Raw genomic sequence first — 23,271 nt, forward strand, 5'->3', positions numbered from 1 at the left:
GGTTCATCACAGCCGGAGAGTCTAGAGAGCTGATAAGAGCTGGGCTATGGCGAATGAAAGATGCAAAGTGGCAAATTGAACCAAGTTCAAAGAACTGTATATGTGTTGAGGGGAGGCCAGCTTAAGAGGGAACCAGCACCACCTGGGCGCTAACCCGAGAGATACTGCTTGATCCCTGTCTGAGTGAAACTACAAATACCAGAAGTCCGTAGAAGAGCCTCCAAGATAGGTCAAAGTGGTCATACAGGAGGTCAAGCAAAATCCCCATACAGTGGAAAGCCTTTGACCTAAGAACAGTAAAGAAAGCAAGGAAAGCGAATCCCGCATCGGAAAGTAAGGGTAGTGAATCCTGTGAACATTTAAAAGTAGATGGGAAAAGTAGATGGGAATGTGAAGTTGGCAAAAGTGAACCCGGAGGAGGGATGTACACTGGAATTGTTTAAAAAGACTTTACGATTGTGAAGGAAGGAAAAGCAATAGTGAACACGGTAGAGGGGGGCTGAGAGTAAAGAGGGGTCATTGCCCGGAGGTGGCAGACCCAAGGGTGAAGAATTCTCATCCCAAGTGAAAGCAGGAAACAAACTAATGTGTTGAAGAAACTTTTGTTTTGTTGTTTGAATACATCAGGCCCTCACAAGCAAGAGACTTTAAAGTGAAACAAGACTTGGCCATTGAGGCTCCTGATAAACTGGAAAAGAACTGTCGACTCGCGCTGGAAGTTCGAGTGAGTGGTGTGCTACGAGATCCCACCTTACCCTGTGCTCAAAAAGTGCGGATGGGAGACCCAAGCTACTGCATCCTACAATTTGTGAACAATTCTTTTTTTTCTTGAAAACCATCCCATACCCTTTTTGTAGTAATTGTAAGGTTTTGCAATAGGGTTCTTCGTATAGGCCCTTTTTATTTTGACACAGCGCCACTCGGACTGCCTTATTTACTTTTCGTGGTCGACGCTTGCTCACATCTTAGATTTAGGTTTACTTTACATGTTTTTCCACCCTGCAAACATCGTTCAATAAACACCCCTGAACTGTGATCACTTGTGTCTTTCTTTACTGTTGCCACCATGAGTTCCTTATAGGTAGTATTATTTACAATGTGTGTTATGCTGCCAAAGTAGCACCATTTCTGCCTATGGTATATAGCTTTTTGCATTTGTTTTCAGGAGGTGCCTCTGCAGACGCTAACGGGGTACCTGGTTTTTCCTTGTGGTTGTAACAACCAAGGAGTCTGGCTTAAGTTGTTCCCTAATATAGAGGGAAATTTAGGCGCATGTTTGAACATTTTTTCAGTGTTTGAGTTTACAGCTCTGGTTAATGAGGGAGTAAGTAAAGAGGGCTGAATGAATCTCTGAACGGATTGTAATAAATGGTATAAAATGGCTTACTGGTCTTTTGTCTGCTAAAATATCGACAAAGTCTGTGTCCTGCAGGGCTTCTTCTGTTTCAATTTTAAAATGCTCTGCTGCTTTAATGAGCAAGTCGTTATACTGCAGCTGGTCATGTATATGAGAATCAGCAAAGGGCTTATCCTGATCTTCAGCCGACAGTAAACATATCTGGATCATCCTCATAGTATTGATCCTGTGCATACTGGTCATCCTGAGAATACTGATCACCATGCTGGTGTTGGTCATAAACGATGTAGAGATCTCATGATGAGTTTTGATCAACGCAAGAGGCAGTTTGGGAAGAAGTATCAGGGGGGTGCACTGAGTGCAACCGTAGGGTCTTAGCAGCAAGTTCCCCGCCCGCCTTCTGGGTTTGTAAATTGGTCATGATGGAAGTTGTTTTTTTCCTAGTTTCGATTACCCCAATTTCCACGCCCTTTCTCTGTCGTGCCCTTTCTCTTTCTCTGACGTGCTCTTGCTCTCCCTTTCGTTCTGCATTAATTGTATTGTAAGCTTTACTGTAAACTATATTGTTTTATTGTAACCACTCATTTTTATTGTACTGTAAAATTGGTTGTGTAATGGCAACCCATAAAAACAAAAAAATATTTAATGGTCCGTTCAAACCTCTATCTAGTCTACTGGCTTGAACTGGGGACAATATAAACTGAAAAGGATTAGAGGGATTCTTTCTATTGTGTCCTTTCCTGTATTGTGTCCGTTTTGACGCACAGTCAATGGGCGTGGAAACTATAGATAATTTAATAGGACTAGCTATGGGTCTAGAAGGAGAAATGACTCACCGTAATTCTTTTTTTATGGATTCCTTTGTTATGGATTCCTTTTGTTCAGATTCCTCATCGGATAAATATACTCATCCAGGTCTGCTGCTTTGGAAAACTGACAGGGGGTGTAGTGGATCTCGACTCTACCGTCGATCCATCTTGCTCCATGCTCGATCGTTGCCTCCGGACGGGATGTCAGGCATCGCATTTGCATTTGTATTTATCATTTATATAGCGCCTTACACAACCAATTTTACAGTACAATAAAAATGAGTGGTTACAATAAAACAATATAGTTTACAGTAAAGCTTACAATACAATTAATACAGAAAGAGAAAGAGCAGGAAAGAGCAAGAGCAGGAAAGAGCAAGAGCAGAAGGAAAGAGCGCGAAAGAGCAAGAGCAAGAGCAGAAGGAAAGAGCGCGAAAGAGCAAGAGCAAGAGCAGAAGGAAAGAGCAAGAGCAGTAAAGAGCAAGAGAAAGAGCAGTAAAGAGCAAGAGAAAGAGCAGTAAAGAGCAAGGGAAAGAGCAGGAAAAGGGAAAGGGAAAGAGCAGGAAAAGGGAAAGGGAAAGAGCAGGAAAGAGCAGGAAAGAGCAGGAAAGAGCAAGAGCAGAAAAGAGCAAGAGCAGGAAAGAGCAAGAGCAGGAAAGAGCAAGAGCAGGAAAGAGCAAGAGCAGGAAAGAGCAAGAGCAGGAAAGAGCAAGAGCAAGAGCAGGAAAGAGCAAGAGCAAGAGCAGGAAAGAGCAAGAGCAAGAGCAGGAAAGAGCAAGAGCAGGAAAGAGCAAGAGCAAGAGCAGGAAAGAGCAAGAGCAAGAGCAGGAAAGAGCAAGAGCAGGAAAGAGCAAGAGCAGGAAAGAGCAAGAGCAGGAAAGAGCAAGAGCAGGAAAGAGCAAGAGCAGGAAAGAGCAAGAGCAGGAAAGAGCAAGAGCAAGAGCAGGAAAGAGCAAGAGCAAGAGCAAGAGCAAGAGCAGGAAAGAGCAAGAGCAGGAAAGAGCAAGAGCAAGAGCAGGAAAGAGCAAGAGCAAGAGCAAGAGCAGGAAAGAGCAAGAGCAGGAAAGAGCAAGAGCAAGAGCAGGAAAGAGCAAGAGCAAGAGCAGGAAAGAGCAAGAGCAGGAAAGAGCAAGAGCAAGGGCAGGAAAGAGCAAGAGCAGGAAAGAGCAAGAGCAAGAGCAGGAAAGAGCAAGAGCAAGGGCAGGAAAGAGCAAGAGCAGGAAAGAGCAAGAGCAAGAGAGCGCAAGAGCAAGAGAGCGCAAGAGCAAGAGAGCGCAAGAGCAAGAGAGCGCAAGAGAGCGCGAGCAAGAGCGCGCAAGAGCAAGAGAGCGCAAGAGCAAGAGAGCGCAAGAGCGCGCAAGAGCGCGCAAGAGCGCGCAAGAGCGCGCAAGAGCGCGCAAGAGCGCGCAAGAGCGCGCAAGAAAGAGCAAGAAAGAGCAAGAAAGAGCAAGAAAGAGCAAGAAAGAGCAAGAAAGAGCAAGAAAGAGCAAGAAAGAGCGAGAAAGAGCAAGAGAGAAAGAGCAAGAGCAAGAGCAAGCGAGAAAGAGCAAGAGCGAGAAAGAGCAAGAGCGAGAAAGAGCAAGAGCGAGAAAGAGCAAGCGAGAGAAAGAGCAAGAGCGAGAGCGAGAAAGAGCAAGAGCGAGAAAGAGCAAGAGCGAGAAAGAGCAAGAGCGAGAAAGAGCAAGAGCGAGAAAGAGCAAGAGCGAGAAAGAGCAAGAGCGAGAAAGAGCAAGAGCGAGAAAGAGCAAGAGCGAGAAAGAGCAAGAGCGAGAAAGAGCAAGAGCGAGAAAGAGCAAGCGAGAGAAAGAGCAAGCGAGAGAAAGAGCAAGCGAGAGAAAGAGCAAGCGAGAGAAAGAGCAAGAGTGAGAAAGAAAGAGCAAGAGTGAGAAAGAGAAAGAAAGAAAGGGAAATAGAAAGAGAGAAAGAGAGGGAAAGAAAGAGAAGAAAAGAGAAAGAATTCCAGTAAAGAGGACCCAGAAGAGAAAAAGAACAGAAACTAGAGGAAGCACAAGGGGGACTAGGAACAGTTACAAGAAAGTGGCTTTGGGACTGAGGAGTACGAGAGGGGACATAGAAGGAAACAAGAGAGGCAAGGTAAATAGGAGCAAGTCCATAATGAGATTTAAATTCGATACAGAGAAAATTGAATTTAAGCTGAGAATGAAAAAGGGAGCCAACGGAGAGAGGCCAAGGAAGGGGCACTGGAGTCATAAATAGGTAGGAAATACAAGAGACGGCTAGAGGAAGTGAAAATAGATTTGAGGGGAGCTAGACCGGAGGCGGTAAGACCAAAACAAAAACAAACAAAAAAAAAAAAAAAACAGAACAGTCAAATAATTAAGAGAAAATTAAAGGAATGGTTTGGTCAAATATTTGTATTGCCCCTACGGGTCGGCCTTGTGTTTTTAAGCCTAAGTCGCTCGATTTTAGAAAAATTTCCTATGGACCTTACCTGAGTTTCCGTCCAATAAATACACGCGAAAACAGGCATCAGGGAGCTGCCATTTTGTGATAATCTTATTTCCCCCATCGCCCTGGCTGATCTGCTTTTGCGGCACCAAATCATATCCCCCGCCCCTGAGCCTGTCATCAGCAGACGCGTACTGCCCATTTCACAACGCCAAAGCACGTCTCGTGTCAACATTCGCTGCGCTTCAGCTAATGACGTGTCGCCATGGACATGGCAGGACGCCTCTTTCCTCAATAAGTATAAACAGGCCGTTTCACAACACACAGCAGCAGATTTTCGATTGCATTCCTCTCTCTGTGTTACTTTGAGTATTCTGTGACTCGTTTCTGTGCTCTCGTCAGCTACCTTCGTTGCTTGTAGCCCGTGTGAACAGATACCAGTACCACCGCTACAAATTATTTTAGTTTGTTTAACACACAATGGCTACAATAATGCCCTACATGTACGAGCCAGAGTTTACCGAGGAGGAACTACTGGAAAGAGAAACACGCGAAAACTATGGGTCTTCGGACGGCAGTTGGGAGGACGATTCAACAGCTGAAGAGCCTGGACCTAGTCGCATGAACGGTGTTTCCACCTGGTGCATATGCAATCGGTGCGAGCTAATGCCAACCGAGGACGAGAACTGCTGCTGCTGTGAAAACTCGGGATGTGTGGCCTATATTTCGGAAGGCGAGCCACGACCACAATGCATCACCGAGCTGCCAGACTTCAGGGTAGCCTGCCTCACACGGTCCGTGTTGAGGATAATGATGGTGCTTATGCACGAACTTCGCGCAACTGTTCGCCCTCGAAATCTGAGTAACGAGTAAGTATACTCTGCTTGTCATGCCACTCCTATTTCATGGTCTTGTACTATATCCAAAATTACATATACATATCATTGTAACGCATGAAAGTCGTTCAATAGTGTGCAGTGTCTAGATAGCATTTGTCTGAGCAGAATGCCATTAGTTACAAGAATTGTCATTGACAACAAACGTTTATTAAACTTATCTTGGTCATTTAAAAACAGTTTGTTTCATTCCTTTTCACAGGTGGTACAGGCTGGTGGCCTATCGTTCCTTTACATGGTGGCTTCACGGGAGGCTTGGACACCGCGTTCGAAGAGTGATACCCGCCTGTGCTGTTCGTGCCATAAGAGAAACGTTCCCGAGTGACAGCGGTCAGTACAGGGGATTTTCTCTCGCTGTGCTGCAACCTGACCTGTACAATGTTTAAATGAATCAAGTGTGTCTCCATTCAAGGATGGACGTCAGACATCTGTGCTCCGAATGGGTGAAGGTCAGGTCGCTGTGAAGCAGGGTGGTCACTATCTAAGCTAACATAACATATTCTCAATAATGCATGCACTAAATAACACTTGTTCAGTCTTTCAGTCGGTTATGTCTCTATAAACGTCACATATATCTATACTTTCAATTAACATTGGATTATACAGGCCTTAGGTTAATGGTCTTGACCACTATAATACACTGTTTGAAGTGTGGGTCTGTGCTCACAAGAATCTCCGGTATGTGGCATTTGTTATTGATAGGCAACGATATACTGCAGTAGGGGTCTAATGTTAGTTGGGGATCTGCTAGGTGGGCATCATAATGGCGTGGTCAGTGGTCTGGCACATGAAGAGAATACCTTGCAGGGACACAGGGTCAGAATGGCAGTAAGTTTCCAATGGCGAGGGTGCGTGGGCAAGGACACGTTTGTGGAGATGAACGAGCTATGTGCTTAGTTCAGGCTGGTTCACATGCAGGACAGTGATCTCAGAGGAAGAGTGATGTGTTACATTTATTAGCTGTTGCAAATACCTCTGGAGTTTTCCAGTCAGAGTGGGAACGAGGGTGGGGGCCATGTGCTCTGCGCAGTGAGGCCTGGTCACCAAGATGGAGTACGACCGCACCACCGCAACAACATGATACTGGATGTATTGAAGATAGCTCTGAAGTAGTCGCAGATCAATTCACACAATCTACACCCGCCAAAAAATTGCCACCAAAAAAGCTGTCGACATGGTTGTGTTCTCCCATCATTGTTGAGGTAGCAGATGTTGAAATGACAGAGAATGGACCAGCAGCAGCATTCACCGACGCATCAGAACTTGATAGCAGCTATATTTCTTTCAAATGTGGTGATATGTCCTCAACGTCACAGGCCGAAACAACTTTGACGCAGGATGACAGTCTAATGAAAGAGGGCAAATACATAGTATTCGACAGTTGTTTGATGGATATTATAAGTATGCTGAAATGTGGGCATTCCGTCAGAGGGAAAGTATGTGGGAAGCCATTGATTCATGCGACTCGTCAAAAACAAGGCAGTAACCTCACAATACACGCCGCCTGTAGATTACATCATATGTTCTCATGGTCTGCACAACCGATGCTGGGGAAACTGCCAGCAGGCAATCTACTGTGTGCAGCTGCAGCACTTTTTAGTGGCTCCAGTTTTAGAAAGTCTTTCTTTCAGTTTGTGGGACTCCCTTTCATTTCAAAAACACAGTACTACAAATACCAACATGATTATCTGTATCCGGCCATTAGTGATGCTTGGAAAATTGAACAATTGTCTCTAGTAAGTACATTCGAAGGCAAACGATTCAGGCTAGCCGGCGATGGACAGTGCGACAGCCCTGGATTTTCTGCCAAGTACTGCACCTACTACTTTCAGGACATGGATAGTAAGAAAATTGTGAGTTTGGTGGTCGTGCAGGTAACACAATGTACATCCTCAGTGGCCATGGAGAAACTAGGATTTATAAAATCAGTGGAATATCTACAATCGAGGGGAATGCACATCAACCTCATAGCCACGGACAGACACTTTTCAATTGCCAAGACAATGAGAGAGCAGTTCCCACATATTAAACATCAATTTGACGTATGGCATCTTGCTAAATCAATCAATAAGAAAATCTCTGCTGCAGGGAAAAAAAAAGGTTTGGAAAGTATTTCAGAGTGGTCCCAGTCTATCAGCAACCATCTTTGGTGGAGCTCCAAAACTTGTGAAGAGTCAGTGGAAATACTACTTGAAAAATGGCGGTCACTGATGCACCACTGAACCAACCTACCCCACTGGTCAGAAAACCTACATTTCCACCAATGTGAACATGGCCCTTTGTCCCCAGTGGAGGCACGGAAGAAGAAGTGGTTGAATCCATCTTCACCGACACACAAAGCCTTTGAGAAGATTGTTTTCGATAAAACTCTGTCAAGAGATTTGAGGGGACTGACAGAATTCTGTCACGCAGGAGATTTGGAGGCGTTTCACAATATGTGCCTAAAGTACAGGCCAAAGCGCTTGCATTTCAGCATACAGGGCATGAGACATAGGACTCTACTTGCCGTCTTGGCACATAGCGAGAATCTCGGCCGTGAACAATCTAGGACTACGGGTAATGCAAGGATGCCTCGCTACACTAAGGCCTTTTCAAAAAGAAGTAAGTAATGGGTGATCAAACCAGTCCATGAGGAAATGGAGTTCGACTTTGTCAAAAGCCTTATTGTTGCTGTATTAGAGAAGCACAGATATGGAATTTTGAACGTTTCTGTGCAGAGCACTGATCCATTGCCACCCAACATTGCCACTGTGCCATGTCCACCCAAAGGAGAGCTGGTTGTGAAGTACAAATCCTGGTTTAAATAATTGTAATACGATTGTCTTTTTGTAAATAAATGTTATTGTACAGTGTGCATACAAAGTACGCTAACCCTAACCCCTACCTTCACCATCCTGGGTGGCGAACAACCTGGGTGTCATCTTTGAATTCTCTCTCTATTCACCTCATATTGCTGACCTTGTCTATATGTGTATGTATATATTTTTGTTGATGTAACTAATTTTCGCAATCTCATGTAAATACTGCGCACTGTTAACCGAGGGGAGGCTTGCGTATTGCAAATAATAAAAACAAACAAACAATAAATCTCACTTTCAACTCAATTCCTCGGGTACTTTATACTTTCCCTGACCTTCCCCAAAAAATTAAAAGTCTCAATAGTTATGGTTCTTTGGGGCTTCAAAGCTCGCAGACAACGTGGACAAAATTGGGGGCCTTAGAACGCGCCAAGCGAGCCGTTGCAGATGGGAGAGAAGCCAGTTTGCATTTGCACATTGAGGCGCAGTACATAGATGGACTCGAAACTTCAAGTTCTCACAGATGGCTTTACTACGAGATGTTGCAAAGAAAGAATGTATACTCATTTCTAGTGACGGTCAGCGGCTTTGATTTTTCGCACTGGCAGTATAAGGTTCTATTGTTTTTTGACCTTGAGAGACAGGGACCATGCCGAAAGAACTTCATTTGAAGGGGGGTTGGGGGGGGGGGGGGGAGTGCAATTACATAAGAGACGATAAGGCAGAACATTCTGAAACTAGACCGAGTTTCATGTTAGTTCAGTATACGAAAAATCGTTGTCAAGAGCACAGTGGGATTTACGGACGCCATTACGCAGAGACACAATGGAAATTGCAAATATAATGTAAGTAACTCTTTAGATGCTTTTATACCGGAATGAAAAATTAATGAATGGATGCATGAATAAATGAATGAAGAGCTTGGAAAACGTTTGTGGGATCGTCCTTGTAGCGGGCACATGGGCATGCAGGTCCACATTCCACACGCATGTAGACAAAAAGTAGTTTCTCATTGTGTACTAACCTCGATTTATTTCGTTAATTTTCGCATTGATTTTAGAGCTGAACATACTCCATTGCACTATCCTTGAAAGCAAATAGTTGCAGCTCGGCCGTAATCAATAAAATGAATAATATTAATAAAGATCGGCTGGCGAGACTAATTATAAATTTTATATTTTCAAAACAGGTATATCCTTCCCTATTGCTACTGCCACCAGCTTCAGACACCGGCAGATGGTTTTTCCAACCGCCAGCTGCAGCTTAATGTAAACAACTGCACCATTTTGATGATTTTATGGGACGATCGCCAAGGGCCCATATGCCCTTATGTGGTACTAGGGGCTAGAAGCAACATCTCAACCTTTACGCTGGCCTAGTGCCTACTTGATGGAACAGCCTTGCGGTTCAACGTGCGACCAAAGTGCTTCTTTTAACAAACCAACACCCTGTGTACCATAAAGGAACAGCGCGTGACTCACGATAAACTTTTACGGATTTGCGGATAGAGATAAAAGAAAATAAATGGCATTCGGAGTTCATATGGCAATTGCTGAATATTCTATAAACATTTAATGTCAAATAAATGTACCCTACCAAATGTACCGTGTTGCTGTTTGATTTTAAAGTACAGTTTCATATTCCGAATTGTGGCGCGCTGTGTTGTGAGTTGATTTGTGTTGGTTTCTAGGTTCTGTGTGAAGTCACGTAGAAGACGACTGGGCGCGTTTGCCTACGCAGCACAGAAACGTCACGGAGAGAGGTGGGGAATATGAATGTTTTGATAATCATATCCCCCGCCCCTGAGCCTGACATTTAGTGCCGCAAAAGCAGGTCAGCCAGGGCGATGGGGGAAATGATAGGATTATCACAAGATGGCAGCTCCCTGATGCCTGTTTTCACATGCGTTTAATGGACGAAAACTCGGGTAAGGTCCATAGGAAATTTTTCTAAAATCGAGCGATTTAGGCTTAAAAACACATGGCCGACTCGTAGGGGCAATAAAACATTTTGACCGAACCATTCCTTTAAGGAAGAAATTAGAAGCTTTGTAGCACTGAAGGTAAGGAGAGGTCTAACTTTCCGGATGCTAAAAAGGTGAAAGCGGCAGGAACGTGATGTAATTAAAATATGAGCAAAGGACAGATTAGTATCAAGATGAAGACCAAGGTTGCAGGAAGGGCAGATGCGAAGGGGGAAAAAGAACAAATGGAGGGGAAACAGGAGGGGGCAATAGTATTGGCAGGAAAAAAATAGAACTTCAGTCTTAAATGGATTAAGAGCGAGAAAAGGGTCCAACATCCAAGTTCTGATTGCGGAAAGACACGCTGAAAGATCAGAGTGAATATCAGACGTGAAAGAAGAGAAGGACAGAAAAAGTTGGTTGTCATCAGCATAGAAATGGTGAGACAAACCAAAATAAGAGCTAATCGTAAAGTAGAAGTATACAAAGAGAAGAGAAATAGACCAAGAACAGACCTTTGTGGGACACCGTGCAGATGAGGAAGGGAAACCAAATTAACACCAGCCCAGGATACTGAGTAGGAGCGATTAGCAAGATAGGATTCAAACCATGAAATCGAAGAGCCAGAAAAGCCAAAGGAAGAAAGAGAAAGGATGAGTAATGAGTGATCCACTGTGTCAAAAGCAGCGGATAAGTCCAAAAGTATAAGAATAGAAGTGTTTTGCATAGTGGGCAGAAAGAAGAGTCACAAACAGATAAAAGAGCAGTTTCCGTAGAGTGAAGAGCTCAAAAATCAGATTGAAAACGAGGCAGAATGGAATTAAGAGTGACAAAGGAAGAAACCTGAGAGTAGACAAGACGTTTCAGTAATTTAGAAAGCTAGGGCAGAAGAGAAATGGGACGGAAATTCGAAGGAATGGCAGGATCCAAAGACGTTTTTTCAGAACAGGTAGAATGATAACATGCTTAAATGGAAGAGGAAAAGTAGTGAGAGAAATTCTAAGAAGACTAGTAATGTAAGAATTGAGAGAAGGATAGATTTTAGAAATGAGAGCAGATGGAACAGGATCTTTAGTTGAAGCAGTGGGATGTGCCTTAGAGATGATTAAATAAGTGTCAGAACTAGAGATATGTGAGAAAGTGGAAAGAACTGCAGCGGGGCTGCGGGTGGGGAGAACACGACAGGATGAAAACTGGGGAGCCAGGGGAATAGCAGAACTGAGAGAATTCACTTTAGAAGTGAAGAAATTAGCAAAGTCAGATGCAGTAAGTGTGGAATGGAAAGAAGGGAATGATCAGGTGGGGGGAAGAATCGACAAGCGAGGGATTGGAAAATACGACTAGGGTGGGAGGATTGAGAGCGCAAGAGATCAGAGTAATAAAGACATTTGGAAGAAAGAAGTGCCTCATCATATAAAGTATGGTAGGAAGAGAAGGACACAGTCGGGCACAGATCGAGATGTCAGCGATGCTCCAGGCGACAGAGCTCTAGGCATGGAGCGAAGATACAGAGAGCCAAGACTGAGAAGGCGAAAGATTTGAAAGAGTATAGAGTGTCAAGAAAAGTAGAAAGGGAAGCAGAAAAAACAGTAGCTGTGTCATCAATTGAGACCTGCAAAACCCGAGTGAGATGAGTAGAGATACAAGAAGATACGAAGAGGAGTATTGAAGGTACGAAGATCGCGACTGAAAAAAAAAGGGGGAGGTTAAATAAGTGCCACAGGCGGGGGGATAAATAGAAAATAGAAGCAAGTGATGATCAGATGATCAGCGGAGTAAATAGGGAAGAATGAGACCTCTTAGGTAGAAATTGACGGGGTGAAGATCAGATCGAAGGAGGATCCCAAAGTATGACAAGGAGTAGAAGAAAGAGGAGAAAGACAATAGGAGTTGATAATGGCAAGAAATGGAGAAGCATGACTAGAAGAAAAATGCAGATTGAAGTCACCGAGTAACAAGAAGAGATTAGAACAAGGTAAAACAACACTAAGTAAAGAGCCAATGTCGTTACAGAAAGTGGAACGGTGCCCAGGATGACGATAGATCAGAAGAAAGGTCACAAGGCAGGACTTCCAGAAAGTAGAAAGAGTATTCGAAAGTAGAAAGGGTATTCAAAAGAAGTGAAAGTGAGCAGCAAGAAAGAATTAGAATCGTGGAGGAGGGTCGGTAAAGAATCCCTTTACCCCCCTCCACGACCCAGAGAACGCAGAGTATGGGTAAACACTATCAGAAGTGAATAGAGAAACAGGAATAGCAGAATTAAAAGATGGGAGCCAAGTCTCAGTAATGCATAGAAAGCGGAGATTAAGACAAAGAAACATATCAAAAAATGGAATGAGTTTTCCTGTTAATTGACTGAGCATTTCAGAGTGCAACATTAATGGAATAATCACCAGAATCCAAAGTGGATAGAGAAGGTTGGAAATATTACGAGAAGCAAGAAAACGAGGAGTTCTGTGTGAAGACCAATCAATAGGAATAGATCTAGACATAGAAGGAAAAATTGACTTGTGATTGTCGGAATATAAATGCAGTGATGGAGCAGCACTAGAATGGCCTTAAGTAGAATGCCAACTAATAGGCAAGTTGGCCATGCCACCTTCAAGAAGGTCGACCAAACTGATGTGTTAAAGCACAATCCAGTAAATAACATTGTAAAAAGTTAAGGATAGTAAAGAAAAGCAAAGAAAAACATTCAAGGGCAGACCACTACAAGACAAGAGTGTAGATGTAACAAGGTGTCTGTGCTAGGCGGATGCATGGCCCACAGAGAATGGAAAAGATCAGGACACATGCCCAAGAGTAGACGGGCAGACTGCCCAGGGTCCACGGGGGGCGGTAGAACAGCAAGCAGTCTCACAGACGGGCTGAAGTTCTTAAGGCTGGTATGCCCCCAAAACCAAGGGCCACTTGATGATATAAGCAGAAAAGCTGAAGCAGGTGAAGTAGAAGGTAGGATGACAATAAGTCAGGGTGGCAGACAGCCACACCAGACTGTGCCAGAAAGAGTCTCATGCTGGCAAGCTGGGGCAATGTCTAAGGTCCTCCGAGAAGCAGGTAGCCAGTAGATTGAATAAGTGAAGAAAGAAAACGTTCCCCCAACCAGACCTTCACAACCAGGGAGCAACTCGATGGAGAGCAGCAAAACAGCAGGAATGATGTTCGTACATATACTGCGTCACTACACCCCATACCGCAGTTGCACCATGCTAGAACACTGCAGAGGAAACCATGGGAGACAAGGCTAAGCCTACAAAAACTTGAAAAGGGGAAACATCCCAGAAATGAAAAAGCTTTTTTTTATATAAAAAAAAGCAACCTACTAGCCAGATAGGAGCAGTCACATCAGAGCTATCACCAGGCGTCTCTTCGCTTAGATAGGTGTGCCAGGTCATGAGCACTTTCTGAGAAGTGATGGAGGGGAGGGGCGACGAGGAATCTGCGGAAGAATAATCCATAGAAAGATCATTACGCTGAGTAATTTCTCCTTTAATGGATTGATTTTCTCCCGCAGATTACTCATCTGATAAGACCTCAACACAGTGAAGATGATGGAGGTGGGCAGAAAGTATTACAGTAGCAGATTTTGCAGCACTGCCATACCAAAACGTGAAACGTGTGTCAGCCCCGTGAGCAACATTCAGACAAGTGTCTAGTAAATGTGTGCAAGGATGACCAAGTGATCGCACGATAAATGTCCCTACTGGGGACTCCCCTCTGTAAGGCCGTAGAGGCAGATATTCATCTTGAGTGTGCCCTGATGCCTGAAGGAAGCACTGAGCCTGCAGATAGGTGGCACTCCGCAATGCAAAGAATGATACTTAGTTGCAGGCAGACCTTTGTGCGACAAAGAATGGGCCACAAACAGCTGTTCAGATTAGCGACATAAAAGCTCAAGTTTCTTTTGGGGTCCAAGTGATGAAACCGCTCCTCCTCCTCAGAAGGATGTGGTGGAGGGTGGAAAACCAGTAGGTCTATGGCCTGAGAAAGGTGAAATTCAGATACCGCTTTAGGAAGAAAACCAGGTCTTACTACAAGGGAAAACGTTTCCCAAAAGAACCGACTGAACAGGGGCTTGCAACACAAGGCTTTAAGGTCGCCAACTCTCTTGGCTGAAGTAATCACAACCAGAAAGGCAGTCTTCAAGGATAACAGCCATAATGAATGGGCTGCCATCAAAAACGTTAGAACCCGATTTAAATCCCAGTCGAGCATAACAAAGGGAGTTGGCAGAAACCTATTTGCAAGGCCCTTCAGAAATTGGGCCATAACCGGGATTGTGAAGTAGGAACCTTGATCCAGGGACCTTTTAAAACAGACAAGGGCGCCAAATATCCTTCTATTGTGGTAGCCCGCTGAGGGCCAAGAGATGGTGTCAATCATGCATTCCCCTGCACCAAACCTCAAATCTTCTCCCCCTACATGCGTACAATGACCTGGTAGACTGCGTGAAGAGATCAATACCTTAAGTACTTCCTCAGAGAGGCCCCAGTCATTACACCTCATCCTCTCAAGAGCCACGCATTTAGGTTAAGGTACTCTGGGTTTGGGTGAAGTCCCCGACTTTCCGACTGGCTCAAGAGATCCAGACGCAGAGGCAACCATTGAGGTGGACAGATGGTCAGATCCAAGGACGTCGGAGTACCAAGTTCTCCTCGCCCAGCCCGGGACGATCAAAATCATGGTAGCCCGAAACCTATTCAACCTCCCAAGAACCCATGGGATGACAGGAATCAGGGGAGCGGGGGAAGGCGTAGTGGGGAGAGAAGGTTCAATCCACCAGAAACACATGCCCCAATGCACTTTTTGCTGGAATTCCCTCGAGCAAAACTGTGTGAAATTTCAGTTGAACTGAGGCAAAGCGATCCACTGATGGGGTATGCCAGCGAGAGAAGACCTCCTCTAGGACTTCCTGCCACACCTCCCACTCATGTGAGCCCGTGCTCCGCCAGCTCAGAGCATCTGCCAAGCCGTTCTCTGTCCCCGCCAGATCAACTGCTGAGACCAGGATTTGTTTCTACAGCAACCAGAACCACAGCTGCATCGCCTCTCTGCAGAGGGGGAGAGCACACCACCTCGCTTGTTCAGGTAGTGCATGGCCACTGTGTTCTCCGTCAGAATCAGGACATGCATCACCTTGAGAGATGGGGCAAAAGCCTTGAGGGCTTACCTGATGGTTTGCAACTTAAGCCTGTTGATGTGCCACCTGGCTTCCATTGCTGACCAAAGGCCGCTCACCTGTACGCCCTTGCAGTGAGTGCCCAAACCCTTCTGAGACACATCCGTGACCACTCGGGCCTGGGGCCACGGAAGCCAGAAGGGCTCCCCCGCCATGAGATTGCTACAGGCAGTCCACCAGGTGAGGTCGTCGACCACTGACCTGGACTCCCATAGGGGATCTGTGAGGGTTCAGAGGTACTGAGACCACTGACTTCTCGGCAGCCACTGAAAGGATCACATGCGCAACCTGGCCTCTGGCAATAGAAAAATACAGGAGGCGATGAGACCCAAGAGGTGGAGGAAGGAAGCTTCTGGTAACATGGCTGTTGGCTCTCTCCTCAGGAGGGAGAGGCTTCCCTACCAGAGGGTCTACAACTGCTCTGATGAACTGGAGCTTTTGGACTGGTGTAACTTGCGACTTCAAGTTCAGGGAGAAGCCCAGATTGTGCAGTAGTAGGCAGGCATCCTACCGATGAGAAAACATGTCCCGCTGAATTCACGCGGATCTGCCAGTCATTCAAGTACGGGAATACATGGACCCCAGATCTCCTGAGGTGAGCCGCGACTACCGCAATGAGCTTGGTGAAGACCCTTTGCACAGAGGTAAACCCAAAGGGCAGCATCTTGAACTGATGGTGCTTGTCCACAATGAAGAACCTCAGGAACTTCCTGTGCTTTTGATATATCGGCACATGGAAATAAGCGTCCTGCAGATTTCTTGACACCAGCCAGTCCTGAAATTCAAGAGCATGGGGAATTTCTCTCAGCGTCACCATCCTGAATTTGTCCTTCCTCAGGAACTTGTTCAAGGACCGGAGGTCTAGAATGGGACGCAAACCTCCTCCCTTCTTGGGTGCCAGGAAATAACTGGAATACCAACCCAATCCTCTCTGCTCAGGAGGTACCTCTTCCACAGCACCTTCAACAACAGAGCTTTCAGTTCTTCCTGGAGCTCCTGTCCCGGTCGGATTGGTGGTGGTGGGTGGACTGTCCGGAGGTTTTCTTAAAAAGGGGCAGAGCTGTAGAGGCAAGCATCAGAGGTAATCTCCTGCCCGGCCTGTGGGAGCTGCGCTTTTCTGCCATAAGGACCATAGCGGCTATAGCCTGCCTCTATAGGCTGAGGTTTGGCCGGCTGCAGTGTTAGGCCCAGCAATTGTGCGGCTAATTTTGCCTTTTTGCCAAAGAGTCGTCAGCCTTCTGGCCGAAAAGGAATTATCCTTCAAAAGGCATGTCCAGTAGCCTAGTTTGGACATTCGGAGAGAAGCCAGATGTTTTGATATATGCTTGTCTCTTCAAGACTACTGCTGATCCCATCGAACGGCCCATGCAGTCGGCCACATGAGGCCCCATTTGCAGAAACTGCCTGGCCACCTCCTTCCCCATCTTCCACCAGTTGTAAAAATCCATCCCACATTACACATTCGGGGACATACTCAACTGCATGCTCCACAGCTTTCCATAAAACAAAGGAGTATTTTGCAAATCCACAGGCTACTTTGGAGGCTTTCAGCGCCATGCTAACAGAAGTAAAAACCTTCTTGGCCATTGCGTCCAACCTTTTACATTCTCGATCTGGGCGAAAATTAGAAGCGGAGGCCGCAGGTCTGGTGGATATTGTGGCTGCCTGTACCACAAGCCCTTCCGGAGAAGGGTGAGAAGCCAGAAATTATGGGTCCCCTCCCGTTGGCAAGTACTTCCCCGTAAAGGTAGAGCTGACCGAGGGAAGGGAACAGGGATGCTGTCAGAAGGAGGCTAGGAGATCAGCAATTGCCAGATTGAGTGGCACGTTCCCGTCACAGGAGCCTCGTCCAGTATGTGTCATTTCACAGCCTGGAGTATGCAGTGATGTTGACTTAAGATCTAGGGTTTCTGCTACCCTTTCCACTAGGGCACTGAACTTAGCGGGAGCATGAGTGTAGGGCTGGCGCTGTTGGAGCTCTAGCTTTTGAGAAGTGCCTATGCCGCTAGCATCATGGAGCCCTTTGGGCCAGTGCCAACAGGTTCACCTGATTGCCAATAAAATAGATTCCTCCTGCCCAAGTGTATATATGGGATCAATGTCCTTTCGATCTTCACCGAAAATAGATGTCATGGACTCAAAGAATCCTGACCTGGAGAGGGGAAGAAAGGACTTGTCATCGACAGTTGGCGCCGATGGTGTATCTTTCGGCACCAACAAAATAGTTGCTTGTGTCAATCATGACTTTGGTACCACAAAGACATCGGGAAAATCAGTGTCTTGATGGCCTTGGGAAGGATGGGCGTCGAGGGCTTCTGCGCCTTTCTTGGCGTCGACCCCAAAGGCTTCTCATCGGTGGTGTCGACGGTTTGGCGCTTGAGAGGTCAGGAATAGCGAGCACCACATCCGCTGCCGAGGCTTGATGTTCGTGTGCATGGGGGGGTGGGGGGGATGGGGGGGTGGGGGAGGCACCCACACCAGCCTGCATTTGGCACTTGAAATCTTCCCACTCCTCTCCAGTGGTCAGCCGAGGGTTTACCTTTCTCAGACAACGAGCTAGACACGTGTTGACTACGATGGCACTGCTTCTTGTGCAAAGACAAGGAAGAGTGGCTCCTCAAGTGTGACCGTGTGACTCTTCTTGGCCTTCCGTCAATGCTTTTCCTTCCCCTTTTCGGGGGTGGGCCCTTCAGTCTCGGAGGACCAGACAATCAACTGCGCCAGGGATTTCAGAGACTGTCGGCCCAAAGCAAGTTTGATGCCCCGCTGTTGCGCAGGAACCTCGAGTGCATTTTGGCACACGATGCACATCCCTCGCAGACACCACAGACAAATGTTGTGCAGGTTGGTCAATGACATTTTGGCATGGCAGTCGATGCACCTTTTAAACCCCCAAATCTGGGGACGGGGTGATGGGGGGGCCGTTGGCAGACATCGCGGAGGAGATTTTTAGAAAAATTAGATTGAATTTCTGCCAAAAAACTGTTGAAGACTCAGGTCGTGTTCCTCACAGCAGCGTGTTGTGAGCAGAAAAAAGGAACCGTGGGATGGGGCATAGTGACGCAGTATATCTACAATGCCTGACGTCACGTCCGGAGCTCAATATCGAGCACTGATCAAGACGGATCTACGATAGAGTTGAGATCCATTTTGCCCCCAGTTTTCTGAAGCAACAGAGCTGGATGTGGATATCTCTCAGATGAGGAATCTGCAGGAGAAAAGCAATCCATTGAAACATGTTTTAGACCAATCTGAGTTGACGTACCATGAGTCAAAGATTTGTTTCAGCGCTTGTTTTTCTGCACGTGAAAGGAAAGACTGCCAGCGCACTGTCAGTAGTTATCTTGCTCTGCGCTTGTTTTTGGTGTTTGTCATGCAGCGATCGAGTAGGTGAGGGCCCAGAAGACAAAGGATGCTTTGAGCCTGGAAGGTTTTTACCACTTTCTTGTGACATTGTGTGGCCATGTTTATCTGATGATTAGTCGACGTACGGCTTGGGGTTGTGCACTTAGAGGGGTGCAAATGTGTGCCTTTATTCGCAGAGTGTGGTCTCCATCACAGAACCTTCAGACTGCTTATCAGAGGCAGCGACTGGCACTAGGGATTCTGAAGAACCCATGTCGTCTTCTGCGTCACTCAGTGCTCTGTAGCTGCCTTGTTCCTCCTCAAACTCTTCAGCACCCATTAGGATATCGATGGAAGCCACAGCCTGCATGGTGTTTGCCCTTCCAAGGGTATTTGCAATTGCAGGACGGGCACAATTTAAAAAGGTGCATTTTCCTTTATGTGCGGAAAAGGCAGCACGAGTGTAACGGGGAGAGGCAATAAAAGACATTCTCAGTTTGAAGGCATTATATGAAAACCTCCACTCTCCCTGCTGTAACAGGCCGAGGCCGGGCGTAGGCTAAAGCCAATGGGTTATCGAGTAGCTGCAGTGTAGATGTTTGTTGAAAGCTGTCAAATGATGGTTGTAGAAACAATGAAAAACAGCAGACGCAAACTAAATAGAAGTATCACAACTTCTATAATAATGGCCTTAGTCAAGGAACACATAGCAACTGACTACTATGGTGAAAAAAACTATCTGCGGGACATCGATGCGTGAAGGACCATGGGCACAGTACATGTCACACAAGGGATAGTATTACAAACATGCCCAATCAACGTCCCTTTTCGAAAACAAGTCATGCAATACTCAGCGACTACAACTAGATGTCAACCTATGCACAGCATGTGATTCTAAACAGATCCACAATCGTCAAAAATATATATATCTTAGATTCACATGGTTTGCACAGTCCCACATCTAGTGGTTTGTGCAGAGTATTACATGACTTATTTTCGATTTCGAAAAGGGACGTCAAAATGGAGTGCATGTAATACTATCTCACTCGGGGTGACAAAGAAAAATGAAGAGCTGATGGCTGGAAGGTTTAGAATAAATCTTAAACCTCTGGCAATTGCGTTGCCCAACCCTCCAGACCATTGTTGTCTGCCTGCCAAGCCATTACAGAAAGGGGAAAGACCATATGCAAATCAGGCTTGGTCCCACCCCAAAAGGGACCATCCAGCCTGAACTGCTATCTCCCATCTCTTTTGCACGAGACCAAAAGCATTCCCAGACATATTTCGGCATCAGTGAGTAGCAGCTAGGGTCTCTATGTCCAGCAGGCATGGGACCCACGTCTGGGCAAACACATCCCTGTCGGGGTGAAAAAGCAAAATGAAGAGGCGATAGCTATCCCTACTCTGATGTGTACAGTACCCATGTTCCTTCACACGTTGAGGTCCTCCAATTGATTTGTTTCTGACCAGAGGTTGTATGTACTGTAGTGTGAATCATGCATGTAGAGAGATGTCGACTAAGTTACCTTCTACTCCCAAAGAGAGGAACAAGTTACTCTTACCTGGTAACGTTCTTTTGATGGGATGGTCCGACGACGTATTCCATATCTATGACCGTAATCACCACAGCTGTGCTGCTTCGGAAAATCTTTTGGCATCTGCATCCTGCGTCGATTACGTCGATACGCCATCTTCGAGGACGTCCTCCGATGGCACCAGATGTTATAAGTAGGACGCACGAGGGGGCGTGGCTAACCGCCATGTAGGAGAGATGTGCTTTGGTGCAGCTCCGTGTAACGATCCGCCGCTAACTACTGCTTTCTTCCGACTACATACACCTGAAAATCACACATACCCTGTGCGAAAGCCTGGACTGCCCGCTGCTGAAGTCTGGAAACCCTGCGTCCCTCTGTTGGCCTGCTGCAACGGGAGAAAAGAACATTACGCAAACTCTGAAAATGGCGGCCATCGTGAGTCCCGGCCCTGCGCTGTAGGCGGAGCACTGCTGCTGATCCTGCGGGTGCCTGCCGTGACCCTGGGCTCCGGACGTCTGCCGCAGGGGCTCGCGCCCAACTAGTGGTGTCCCGAAGGAGGCGACCTGCATCTACGAGGCCAGGACCTGCTCCGGGCCATTGGAGGAGGGGGAGTCGGAGCGGCCTCCGCCACCGGCCGCCCCACCCCAGGCACGGATTCAGGCGCACCTGGAGGGAATCGGACGGAAGCGACTGCTGGGGCCTGTGTTCATCGCTTCCCTGCGCGCCACTGAGGCCGCGCAGACATCGCTGCTTCCCCAGTCAAGATCCACATACCCGGAGGCCCCGCCAGCACACAAACTCCCCCAAGGCTGGAGGATTCCGCGGAGCTACGAAGGAAAGCGGTAAGGAGCCGGAGGAAGGGGGCGCCTGGCGCAACCTTTGCCACACTCCCACTGGACCCGGGGCAGGGCCTCGGAGCCGAACAGTACCCAGCCGCAATCGGCGTACCTTGCCAGGCAGCTGAGGCACCCACACTCCGCTGACATTATCCGGTGGGCCGATGACCCATACCCCAACATATCCCTGAGCGAAACCAGAGGACAACCTGTACACTGCTGGCGCCCAATCCTCCCCACGCCACACCTGGGGGACACCTCCCGCGGCTTGTACACGTCCACCTGGAGACAAGCCCCCCGGAGCGCAAAGGTTTCCCCCCACACTAACCCTTGTGGAGCCTGCCCTGACGACACACACAGGATCGCCCATTCTGAGCACTCCTCGCACCCTTCTGAACGCTCCCCAGCCTGGCATCTAAGTGTGCGAGCAGCACGACCGCAGAGGACCGGCACAACCAGAGGCTACGGACCGCACAGCGCCTGCCGGGGACTCGGGGGCATAACCCGGCGGCGGGGATATGACCACTAAGGGCGCCCGAAGCAAACCCCGTCAAACCACCATGGAGTCCTTCGCGGCCACCGGAGCGACTGGGCCCGATGCGGTTCCCGCCTCTGGAGAGGCGCCAAGCGCCGAGACACCTCAGCCGGCCAACTCCCAGCTACTGGAGGCTATTATGACACTTCAGAAGACCATGGAGAATAAAATAGACGCGGTAGCCATCAATCTGAAATTACTGCGGCAGGATGTGCGCTCCATCGCTAGCAGAACAGACGCCCTGGAGATCCAGGTTTGGGACAACACCGAAACCAAAACACAGCTTTTAAAAGATGTGGATATCTTGGCACAAAAGGTGAAGAACCTGGAGGACAGGGCTGATGAGGCCGAAGGACGGGCCCGCAGAAATAACATTAGAATCATCGGCCTGCCCGAGGGCATCGAGGGCAACGACCCTATTAGTAGGGTCGTTGCCCTCGATGCTACTACATCGAACACCTCCTCATACGCGAAATCGGAGCCGGGAAATTGTCACAGGGCTTCACCATAGAAAGAGCCCATCACTCTCTAGCCAGGCGACCCCCTCCGGGAAACCCACCCAGACCTATAATAGCCAAAGTCCTCAATTACAAGGACAGAGAAACAATCCTGGCCTTCTCCAGAATAGGCGGCTCTATACAGAGGGACTCTGTGAGGATCGCCATATATCCCGACTACACCCTACAGGTTCAAAGGAGTAGGGCGCAGTTCAACCACACCAAAGCCAGACTCAAAAATGCAGGCCTGGGATATTTACTCCTCTACCCGGCCAGACTGAAAGTCCTACGCAACAACAAGGCACACTTATTCGATACCCCCGCGGAGGCCTGCGAATGGATGGACAGGGAACAGATCCCGGACATCGAACTGAAGCAACGCAGGCTCTAGCTGCCTGCAGCGCGGGACTCTTACTCACTTCTCTTGGGCAGCACCTACCAAACACACAGCAACACGCCAGCGAAGGCGGCAACACCGATGGTATCGGAGCGGCGCCAGACACGGCGTACCTCTCAATAACATCCCCGGAGGCAGTTCCTCCCCTACCCCCAGACTAGTTTGGGTGAGTTCACCCGCCCGTAGGGCACCAGGGGACCTAGGTCCGGTGGAGCAGAAACGGGAAAGTCAGAGCAAGGGTAACCTCGCTAGACGTGTTGTGTTTAAAGTTAAGTTAGACGTTACTACTCATAGGGGTCGGAACCCCAAGTTGGGATCTCAGTTAAAGTTTTCTACACGCCAGACCAGGACCACTTGCTTGTCCTGGGCGATAAACCTGGGAAACTACTCGCGTGGCTGTATAAGCGAGAAACTCCCAGGAACCCTATCTGCTCAATCCGCAACATAGACGGCCTGACCTCCCACACGCAAGCGGGGATTAATGCAGCGTTCAAAGAATATTACTAAACCCTTTATTCCGACCCCGCACCGCCCCCAGACTCTGTAATTGAAGATGTCCTGGACATCATCATGCTCCCACACCTAGACGATCATTTGGCAGATCCCCTTGGAAGCCCCGTCACCCCAGACGAGGTCACGGCCACTATCAGATCTCTACCCTCTGGGAAAACGCCGGGACCAGACGGACTCCCCGGCGAGTTTTATAAAGCCTACG

The 23,271-nt window shown here is 47.5% G+C and overlaps 1 protein-coding gene across 1 annotated transcript in view; it reads right to left on the minus strand.

Moving 5' to 3' along the window:
• The window catches only part of ERP44 (endoplasmic reticulum protein 44), a 550,129-nt gene that overhangs the window by 76,639 nt on the left and 450,219 nt on the right, over positions 1 to 23,271 (minus strand). The window lies entirely within an intron of this gene.

The sequence above is a fragment of the Ambystoma mexicanum genome, chromosome 5q (genome assembly GCF_040938575.1).
Source record: "Ambystoma mexicanum isolate Mex_15411 chromosome 5q, UKY_AmexF1_1, whole genome shotgun sequence".
Taxonomy (NCBI): Eukaryota; Metazoa; Chordata; class Amphibia; order Caudata; family Ambystomatidae; genus Ambystoma; species Ambystoma mexicanum.